This window comes from Rhea pennata, unplaced genomic scaffold (assembly GCF_028389875.1).
Source record: "Rhea pennata isolate bPtePen1 unplaced genomic scaffold, bPtePen1.pri scaffold_26, whole genome shotgun sequence".
Taxonomy (NCBI): Eukaryota; Metazoa; Chordata; class Aves; order Rheiformes; family Rheidae; genus Rhea; species Rhea pennata.
In genome coordinates, this window is record NW_026907677.1 from 136,351 (window position 1) to 147,362 (window position 11,012).

The window sequence follows — 11,012 nt, forward strand, 5'->3', positions numbered from 1 at the left end:
TTACACATGGCATACGTAGATGGGGGGTGTGCTCTGGGGTGCCCTCTCCTCCCATGCCATGTCCCTGACAAGCACAGCCCCCTTGTGCCCTGCTGCCCTCAGACCCTCCCCAGAAAACTCCATTCAGACCCTCCTGCCTGGCCGTGGGGGAAGCTGGCCTTGCCTCTGCCCTGGGACTGCTCCTGCACAGGGCCACGCCACGGAGCGCTGCCCCTTCAGCATCTCTGCAGCTAATTGGGTCAGGGGGAGAGTGTCGCTGCAGGCGCTGCTGCCAGGCTCTGGCCCTGCCAGGGGAGGCTCGATGGAGAGGGGCAAGCCCCTTCCCTGAGTCACCTCTGCCAGCACAGGCAGCACTCCTGTGTGCGTCACCTGTGTCCGCGAGGGCAGCAGCAGGAGGGAGTGATGTGAGGGAAATGCCCTCCCCAGGGGGATGTGCCCACAGCTCTGATTGCCCCCAGGGTGTGGGGTGGAGGGAGCAGGGGAGCAGGCAGAGCTGGTGCTGGGCAGGGAGCTGCCCAGAGCCCCTCAGCCAGGCTCCAGGCCTCCCCCTGTACCATGCTGCCCACCAGCACCCGGCCATGGGCAAAGGGCAGCGTTCCCCTGCCTGGGGCTGGGTACGGGGTTGTGCTCAGGGACATTCCCATTCTTGCAGCACCAGGACAGTGCTGACAGTGGAGCCCACGGCACAGCCCCAGGTGGGGGGTTTCTGTGGGCCAACCGGCAGCACGTTCGGCTGTAAACAGAAAGGTTGTTGGCTGGAGCCGACCCAGGGACGGTGCCCCCGTGGTGGGGTGCCTGGGGGACTGTGCTGCTCGGCACCCTGGCTTTTGCTCACAGTCCCCAGGAAGGATCCCAGACAAAGCGGTGGGAACCTCAGGGGTCTGACGGAGGCTGGGGAAGGCCCAGGGCCCAGGGAAGGACCTGTGTCCCGAGGCAGGGCTGCTGTGAGCAGGGGGGTCACGGCTGCTGGGCTGGTGCCACTGACCTTCCCCTTCACCCCTGTGTGTGTGTGCAGAGGTAGGTCTTGCTGGGGGTGGGGGGTGGGGAGGCTCACCGAGAGGGAATGGGGAGAGGAATCAGAAGTGTTTAGGATCAGCACCAAGCAGAAGGCATACCCTTTGCTAGGGCTATAAGAGAGTAAATCAGGGTTTAGTGAATGCTATCCATTCTGCCCTCTGTCCTCCGCAAAGAAGAGCAGAAAGGCAATCCTCAGCAGACACAAATGGAACCTGAGAGCATCTCATGGCCCCGTCTTCACCAGCCCCTTCATGTGATGCAACCTCCGTACACCTCCCTGCTCCTTCATGAGCGGCAAACTCCCTGCACCTCCCCTGCTCGCAGGGAATGCTCTTTTCCACTCCCAGGAACTGACGTGGGAAACCCAGAGGGAAAAGGCAAAATTCCCCTCCCCACTTCTCCAGAGGTCCAGCCCTGGCCAGGTTTCTGTGGGACAGCGCATCTGTTGGAGGCTAGCACATGCACGCTCCTGGGGGATGTCCCTCTGGACCAAATGGGATGGGCAGGGGACCAGGAGAGCAGCACGGAGGATGCATGTGTGTGCTGCTGAAGCTGAGCTGAGCTGAGCTGTGCCATGCCCATCCCTGGTAGGAAGGACAGGAGAGGGACCAGCGTGTGCCCGTGCTGAGTGGTCATGTCTGTACCTCTGCTTCCTGAATGGGGAGAAGGGAGGGAGCAGTGCCATGGGGCAGCCAAAGGGGCCAGCTGAGTCCCTGCTGCTGTGACCGTGCAGGGATGTGGGAGCACTTCAGAGCTCTGCTTGCTGTGCAGGCGGCTCTGCCAGAGACCCCTGTAGCCGGGACAGTGCTTCATCTGCCCCGAGCACAACGTGGGTGGAGAGGACAGCGCTCTCCACCCAGCCTGTGCTTGATCCTTGGCCTGAGTTGTTGGCTGGAGAGAGGCTGAGACTGGAGACGCAGCGGGACGCAGTGGGTTGGAGACACAGCTGAGCTCCAGCTGGGAGAGCAGGGTTCAGCAGCAGCAAGAGCTGCTGTGGGGCGGCAGGAGCAGGGCTTCTCCCTCTGTGCAGGGACAGGGAGCTGGAGCTGGGCTGGGCAGGGCTGGGCAGCCAGATGGGGGAGTAGGCTTGGGTGAGGGAAGTGGGGAGGATGGATGGAGGCATTGGTGCCGTGAGCTGGTCGTGAGGGGACAGAAAACGCAAAAGTCAAATCTCTGTGCAATGTTCAGGAAAAGTTTTATTAAGAAATAAATAACCCCCCCCCCAAAAAAAGGAAATTTGGAGAAGACTAACTGCTTGTCAATGGAAGCAGAAGCCCCCTTCCTGATGGGTCCTTGCCTCTTACACATGCTTCTGGAAAAAAGCTCTGGAGGAAATGCCAGCCTTTCTCCAGGGGAGTTCTCCCAAAGCACTCTTCTCTCTTCTGTTGCCTGCTTGGGTCTCCAGCCAAGGACTCCAGAAGGGGAAATCTTCACAGGGCTTCAGATGGGAGGAAAGACAAGAACGCCCTCGCCCATTACCCGGAAGTGATATTCCACCTGGAGGGCCACAGAAAAGAAACGGCAAAGAGGACTGCTGGCATCTGTGCTTTCCCAGGGTGCAAAGGGCATTTCTCATCCTCTCTCCTGCCGCTTGGCTTGAGCCTTCCCGGCAGCGCTCTTACGCCCCGAAGCTCATAGGGACAGGTCTCAAAATCCCAGTTTGGATCTCACCAATGAGCTCAATAATCACAGAACTAAAGGGAAACTGCCCATGCCCTCTCCCTGAAAGGCCCAGCAGGTACCTTCCCACGGGAAAAAGGGCCAAAGAGGGGCTTCTGAGCTGCTTCCTGAGAATGCCGGAGGGACAAATGCCCTCCAGAACTAGCGGGTGACCTGTACCTTTTCAAGCAAGGCCCAGATGTGGTTGGTCACTGGCCAAGTGAACACGCAGGCAGGGATCTCTCCTACCCACTGCCCATAGGACTGCGCTTTTCCACACGTCCCCGTGGCACAAGCAGGACCTCAGGCTGTAGCACGCACCTGTCCTGGCCACCTCTGGATTTTCTTCACCAGTTTCTCCGGTGGGGGCATGGCTTCAGCACTGCCCTTTCTCCTGCCTTGCACCACCTTCCTGGAGCAGCTGCCTGCGATGGCCGGGAGCCCCCTGAAAAGACACCTTGTGGGCAGGTGCTGGGAGCACAGGGGCACTTGGGTCTCCGTCCTGCACTCACCGGCTGGGCACCTGCCTCTGCGGCACAAGGCCCTTCTGCCAGAGAAGGAGATGGGTTCCGCTGACTGTGTTCACACCCACGGGGACAGAGACCACCCCCAGCTGAAATGCCCGGGGCTGCAGGATGTGCCCTCGGGAACGCTCTGCGTGCCCAGACACGGGCTCGCTCTGGATGCAGCCCGGAGAGGAGCAGCCTTCTCTACCAAGACAGGCTCCAAGAGACACCCTTACCCCATCCTGCCAAATGTATTACAAATGGCCTGGCGGTCCCCAGTGCCCTGTGCTTAGGCATGGAGAACAGATTGTTCCTGGAGACGCAGGGTCAAAGAAGGAGAAAGTGGTCAGGGCTGTCAAGGCATTCCTGCCATCGAGGGCTCAGGAGTCCCCGGGGCATGTGATAAAGGACATTCAGAGCTGCTGTGAACCTTGTGTGCAGAGGAAACATCTCCCCCAGACATGCACTAGGCTACAGGCTCACCCTCACCCACTCCTCCATGGCTCTCACCTGCCAGCAGGCGCTTTGTCCTCTGCTTTCTTCCCTTTCCCCTTCTGCTTCGTGGGAGCTGTTATTTTGGCTGGAGGATGCCTCGCTCTGAGGGGGAGGTGCTTGGCGGGAAGATTTCCTGTAAGCAGGAGAGAAGAAAACACTTCAGGACAGCATTGAGGAGGCCTTTGGAATGGGAAGGCTCTTCAGATGTGCTCCAGCCTGTGATAACAGTGTGAGGCCTCAAGATGACTCCTTCTAGGCCTTCTTTCCTGGGTGGTCTTTGGCCCTTCCGCACACTGGCTTCTCTCTGCCTTGTTTTTCCCAACCTACTCTCAGGGGCTTTTCTCATTCAATGACAACTCACTGGTCCCATGAAATAGCTCAGCCTCTCTGTGACCTGCAGCTCCCTGCACAATTTAGGATTCACATTGCACAAGGACAGTGCTAACTTTTGCCTCCCTTCTGCACCAACACCTCCAGCGCAAGAACACTTTGCAGTGCACCCCAGGGCACTGAGTGCCGTGGCAAAGGGGGAAAGTTTATCTGGGAGGCATCAGCTGCAGCTGGGAGTGTTGGGCTGCCGGGAGGTCGTGTTCCCTCAGGAATCACTCCAGATGTCCCGTACTGGGAACGCAGCGTCACCTCCGGTGCCTGATGCTACCTGAGCCATGGCACTGTCGCCTTGCCTCCACTGCCTGGCCAAAGAGGACGGAAGCAGAAGGCACAAACCCCTGCCAGGATCCAGCGTTCCCATTACCTTTCTTGGCCCTGGTGTCCTCTTTTGCCTTCTCCTCTTCCTGCGGGGGCTTTGCAGGTGCCACAGGGGGCTTTCTAGATGGACTATCAGCATTGTACCTGGAAAGAGGAAAAAGATGCCAGTCTAAAGGGAGGGCACCACACTTCCTTTGCACCTTGTGTCCATAATGGGGACAGAGGGGCATTAGGGAGCTACCAAGAAGCCCCTCTTTGTCCAAAGCACAATAGGCAGAACATGCCAGATGCTGGAGGAGTGTATCAGCAAGCTGAGAGACATTGTGAAGACCTCCAGCATCTGCAGGGGCAGGAGCTTCCTTCTCTGCCTCTTGCAGAGCTTCCCTAGCCTTCCTGTGAGAAGGGGTGCTTGGCAGCACCAGTTCTAATGCCCCTCTCACCCACCGTATCACCTGCAGGCTCTCCAAATCTCATCTCCGTGCCTCTGCAAAAAGGAACCACCATCTCCCAGACAACTAATGGGACAAAACACTGAGCAGGATGGGAGCCAGCACAAAGCTCTCCACAACCCCACTGCGCACAGGCTTCGCTTTGCCCTAGACAGGCCTCCCCACAGAAGACATTTGACCCAAGACAACATGTTCAGCACACATTTGATTCATGCATGTCTCACAGAAGACAAGAAAACATCCTGAGCCAGTGACCAGCAGGAACCTGCACTTTGATCCACACTGGAAAGTATTCCTCTCCAATGACTTCCTGAGCAGCTTTCACAAGCACTGGCAACACAGGGCTACCAGACAAGTCCCGAGAAGCTGCTGGCTTGGCCAGCCGGGGCTAAGAAGTGAATGTACTCACTCAGGAAAGACAATGACACGACCAGAACGGGTCTGCAAAGCAGCAGTTTCAGAGCCTGAGAGGACTGAATCCCTCATCTCTGGCATCTGCGAAGGGGAGAGACACACGAGAGATGATGCCAAGACAGTTGTCTCAGGGCGCACAAGGGCAGCACACTTTCCCACTGCTCAGAGAAGCAGCTGCCTCTGAAACACGGAATTTCTCTGTGCCTCTCCGCAGCCCCTCAGTTGTGCAGCAGAGCAGCTTACAGGAAATGGAGGAGAAAGGGTGAGAAGACTGCCAGGCTTTTTGCAAGGCTGAGAATCGAGAGATGCAGTCAGGAGACCAGGTCCTGCCTAGTGCAGAGGTCTGGCCTGCAGCCGGCTTGCATCTCTGCCTTAACCCATGAGAGGAGGCTCAGCTCAGCCTCCTTTCACATCTCAGCCTTCCTGCTGCACCTGAAGGACCACGCTGAAGGACGGGGCTGCACTAGAGACCTGGCCAAGGCCACTGGGCTCCAACGACTCTCTCTGCGACATGCTGCAGCCATCACTAGCAGCGTGCAAATGCTCACATTTGGACAGAAAGACGCCCTTCATGGTGGCGAGACTCCAGGGCCCTGGCAAGAGCTGCTCAACACAACTAGACCAGCACAACAAGAGCAGCAAGAGGGCTCTGGTCGCACAGGGGCCTTGGTCTGCCTAAGCCTCTGCTTCGTGTCCAGAGAGTGGGGCGAGCAATGATTCCTGCAAAAACAAACCTACTTGGAGACAGAGGTAGAAATGCCAAAGAACAAGAGGACCAGGGGGATTCAATATTCTGAGCAGCTGCCCCATGGGAGAGATGAAAGACACTCAGGCCCTCCAGCTGCAAAGGGAGAGCACTGAGGTCAGCAGAGGTTTCACGGAGCTGCTTCACATGCCCGCTGGCCCAGGCAAGGGGAGGAGGGATCACTCCCTTGCCCTCACTCCACCCTAGGGCAAAAATGTCCCATGGAGGCATCAGGCCGAGCTCCCAAAGGGACACGCAGAAATAGTGTCACCCAGCATCAGGGGAAAGTGCTGAACTCGCTGCCTTACTGTCCCAGACACAGTCCACGGAGACATGGGTTCAGATGTGGTCCTGACACAAAGCAGCACTAAACCATGGCTTTCTGTCAGGAGGGAAGTCTCTGTGGAAAAAGCACACTGGACCGGCCCTTTTCTGGGACTTTTCCCTTGAGCACATGAAAATGAGCTCTGGGACTGGATGATTTTTTGGGGCAGAGCCAGCACAGCTATTCCCAGGGCCGTCCTTGTTGCCAAGTCCTCTGGACGCTCAAGACCGGCTGTCCCAGGAGTTGACATTACTCTCAGCTGGGACTCTCCATGCACCTGGATAGGTCACAGCAGGCTGACAGCATTGCATTCACTGGTGCTTTCCAGAGGACGACAGGTAGTGCTGGAGGAATGGGGAACTCACCGCGAGAAGAGCTTCCAGCAGCTGCTCTGTCCCATTGAGCCTCTTCAGAAAGTCCCTGCAAAACCTCATTTTCACAGCTGCTCCTTGAATTACAAGCGTGCCAAGGCCCTTCAGCACAAGGGCCACGTTCTTCCCGCTCTGCAGGCAGCGGGAGAAAAGCCGCATGGTCTCTTCTATGCACGCCTCCACTGTCTTCCGAGGAACAGAGAGGGCCGAGGCTATGTGAGCGTACTTGAGGGGCTCGGAGAGCTTATGACCTGGGAAGCAGCAGAAGGGGAACGCAGTCAGTAGCAGAGAAGCAGCAGCCCCAAGACATCTGGCTTGTTGACAGTTGTGAAAGCAAGTCTGGGAGAGAGGGAGTGTGACTGTAATGTGCATGATGTTGTCCTGGTGCTTTAAAACCCCCTGAAGCTGTTCTCCACAGCTGCTGAAGGAATTCTAGCTTCCTAACAGTCACTGCTGCCCAGCAGTTAGGCACACCCCAAGGATGTCCCCAGGGGAAGCAAGCGGTTCAGCCTCTCCTCTTACCAGGAGCATAGGCCAGGTCATAGGCGAGGCCGGGAAGCTCTGCAATACTCCGCGACAGATGGAACACGGGCCTGCGAACAGTGAGAAGAGCACGCTTCCCACCACCGACGTGTTCGGTTACTACGTCAAATGTGCCAAGGCGAATAACTCGGACTCCCTGCAAACAGGAAGGAAGAGAAGAACGATGAGACTGGCAGCTGGACAGGCCGGGCACTTGTCAGGGCGTGGGGATGGTGCTCGGTGCCCTGCTCCATCCTGCTGTACAAAGGGGCCAGACAAAGCGCTGGACAAAGCTTTGGAGAAACCTTGGGGCCCTTCTTTGGAAGACCTTTCCAGACGCTTTCATCCCCCTCCTCTTCACCCTCTCAACTCTACCAGTCAAAGCAGAGAAGTCATCCCACAGACACACAAGCTCCAGGAGAAGGCTTCCCGGGGCAGGCCCCGCAAGGCACACCCACCTGGTTCCGCATCAGCTGCCGCACAATGTAGTCAGACACCCCTTCCCAGACAGCAAGCTGCTCTGGAAGAGAAGGGAAAGACCCGTCATGCTCTGGGGGCAGCTCTCAGCTGCTCCGTACTTGCCTCAGCCAGAGGATGAGCAGTGCGAGCGTCCTCCAAGAGCACCCCCTCCCCAAACAGGCCCCATTCCCTACAGGGGCTGAGGTGGGCACTGCCTCCAGGCAATACCCTGCCAGACCTGGGGAGGATCCCTGCTAGACCTGAGGAGGATCTCCGGAAGGCCTTACCCCAGCTGGGGAGTGCTGGCACCCCCTGTCCACGCCGTTTCCCATGGCCAGCGTCCCAGAGCTCCATCCTGATCCTGCGTGCTCTGGGTCACCCCTGCAGTGGCAGGTGATGAGGAAGCAGCTCCTCTCCTCTTCCTCCTCCTCCTGCACACTTCTGTACAACCCCACACTGCCCTGACCTCCGCTCCCTGGCTCCTGCTCAGGCTCGGCAGCTCTTGGCAGCAGAGAGGTGCCGAGAGCAGCCCCAGCGCCTGCGCTAGACCAGCCTCACTGGGACATGTGGGGAGAGGCCGGGTCTGGGTGGGGGAGGGCAACTGTGGCTGTGACACAGGATGTCTCCTGTGACCACAGCCCGTGTCACAGAGAGGCACGGCCCCCATCACCCCCAGGGCCCTGGCCAGGGCTGGCCCTGCAGCAGGATGGGGCTGAACGGGGCACTCGGGGTGTTTGCTTTGGAGTCCTCCTTTGCTTCAAAAGGTTTCCGTCGCAGCCCTGCGCTGTGCCGCAGCAGCACCTGGCACCCAGGAGCACCCACAGCCCTCCCAGCTGTCACTGACCACAGCCAGGAGCACAGCTTGGGTGGCTCCTCCCTGTCCCCTCTGCACCAGGACCTCCTCTAGTACAGTGCCAATCATCTGCCCCACTTGCCCCCCACTCTCTGGGTCCTCCTAAAACATCTATTGATCTTGCAAAATGAAAGCCAGGAAGAGAAAGGGCCAGGAGGGGTGGACTGAGACGAGAAGGGGCCGCAAAGACCTGGACCAAACCCTGCTGTTACTGCACTGGCCAGGGACCCAAAGAGGGTCGCAGGCATCTATGGCTGCCCCACTCCATCATTACATCTGCCCTACCAGAACTTATGGTTCTGGCAGGTTGTCCAGGGCCAGACTCAGGGGTGGGGGGCACTGAGGCAATCAGAAAATCGCAGAATCAGAGAATGTTAGGGGAGACTCCACAACCTCCCTGGGCATCTTCTTCCAGTGCTTGGTCACTCAAGAAAGAAGTTTTCCCTCACACACAGGTGGAACTTCCTGTGTTTCAGCTGGTGCGCACCGCCTCTTGTCCTGCTGCTTGGCACCACTGAAAAGAGTGTGACCCTCATCCTCTTGACACCCTCCCTTCTGGTACTTGTACACGTTGATAAGATCCCCTCTCAATCGTCCCTTCTGCAGGCTGCCATTGCCCTTCTTGGCCACAAGAGCACATTGCTGGCTCATGGTCAACTTAGTGTCCACCAGCACTCCCAGGTCCTTCTCCGCAGAGCTGCCCTCCAGCAGCTCAGCCCCCAGCCTGCACTGGTGCATGGGGTTATACCTCCCCACGTGCAGGACCGTGCACTTGCCCTTGTTGAACTTCATGAGGTTCCACTCCCCCCACCTCTCCAGCCTCTCCAGGTCTCTCAAATGGCAGCACAGTCTTCTGATGCATCAGCTGCTCCTCCCAGTTTATTATCGTCGGCACACTTGCTGAGGAGGCACTTTGTACCTTCGTCAACGTCACTGGCGACTAAGTTGAAGAAGAGTGGCCCCAGTACGGAGCCCTGGAGGGACATCACTGGCCTCCAACTAGACTCTGCACTGCTGATGACAACCCCCTGAGATCTGCCGTTCAGTCACTTCTCATTCCACCTCACTGGCCGCTCATCTAGCCCACACTTCTTGCCTATGAGGATGCTATGGGAGACAGTGTTTAAAAGCTTACTGAAGTCAAGGGAGACAACCTCCACTGCTCTCCCACTCTCTCCCCAGCCACTCGTTCCATCATGGAAGGCTAGGGGTGGATGAACAGTGAGTCCAGAGCTTATGGGTGAGGATGACTAGGCAGGCTAACATGGCAGACACTGCTGTAGGTGTTTACAACAAGCCACCAGCTCAGGAAGAGGAAGTTGATGAGGCTTTTGATGGACGGCAGGAAGCAGCCTCCCAATCAGAGACCCAGGCTCACCCAGGGGACTTCCACCACCCTTATATCTGCTGGGAAGACAACACAGCGAGGCACAAAAGTCCTTGCTGGAGATGCTGGGGACTGAACCCAGGACCTCCTGCATGCAAAGCAGGCGCTCTTCCACTGAGCTACATCCCCTTACACATGGCATATGTCGTTGGGGGCTGATCTTTAGGGTGCCCTCTCCTCCCATGCCATGTCCCTGACAAGCACAGCACCCTTGTGCCCTGCTGCCCTCAGACCCTCCCCAGAAAACTCCATTCAGACCCTCGTGCCAGGCCGCGGGGGAAGCTGGCCTTGCCTCTGCCCTGGGACTGCTCCTGCACAGGGCCACCCCACAGAGCGCTGCCCCTGCAGCATCTCTGCAGCTAATTGGGTCAGGAGGAGAGTGTCGCTGCAGGCGCTGCTGCCAGGCTCTGGCCCTGCCAGGGGAGGCTCGATGGAGAGGGGCAAGCCCCTTCCCTGAGTCACCTCTGCCAGCGCAGGCAGCACTCCTGTGTGCGTCACCTGTGTCCACGAGGGCAGCAGCAGGAGGGAGTGGTGTGAGGGAAATGCCCTCCCCAGGGGGATGTGCCCACAGCTCCGATTGCCCCCAGGGTGTGGGGTGGAGGGAGCAGGGGAGCAGGCAGAGCTGGTGCTGGGCAGGGAGCTGCCCAGAGCCCCTCAGCCAGGCTCCAGGCCTCCCCCTGCACCACGCTGCCCACCAGCACCCGGCCATGGGCAAAGGGCAGCGTTCCCCTGCCTGGGGCTGGGTACGGGGTTGCGCTCAGGGACATTCCCATTCTTGCAGCACCAGGACAGTACTGACACTGGAGTCCCCAGCACAGCCCCAGGTGGGGGGTTTCTGTGGGCCAACCGGCAGTGCATTTGGCTGTAAACAGAAAGGTTGTTGGTGGAACCCACCCAGGGACAGTGGAACAGGGAACCGAGCCTGGGGTTGCTGATTTGATTCCAAATGGAATTACAGTATAATGTCCTTGCAATACCTCTTGTAATACCTCTGCAGGAAAGCAAAATTGGACCCCCACGGGAACACTGGCGCTCTGTTGGAATGATGCTGTGGAAACCCTCCAAGAGCTAACAAGACTCAAGGACAAGGGAGAGAGGATCT

General features: G+C 58.2%; 1 non-coding gene across 1 annotated transcript; it reads right to left on the minus strand.

The window, feature by feature from the left end:
* Nucleotides 1-9,967: 9,967 nt before the first annotated feature.
* TRNAA-UGC (transfer RNA alanine (anticodon UGC)) lies at nt 9,968-10,039 on the minus strand. The gene has a single exon. It is a non-coding gene; the product is annotated as a tRNA-Ala (tRNA).
* Nucleotides 10,040-11,012: the final 973 nt, after the last annotated feature.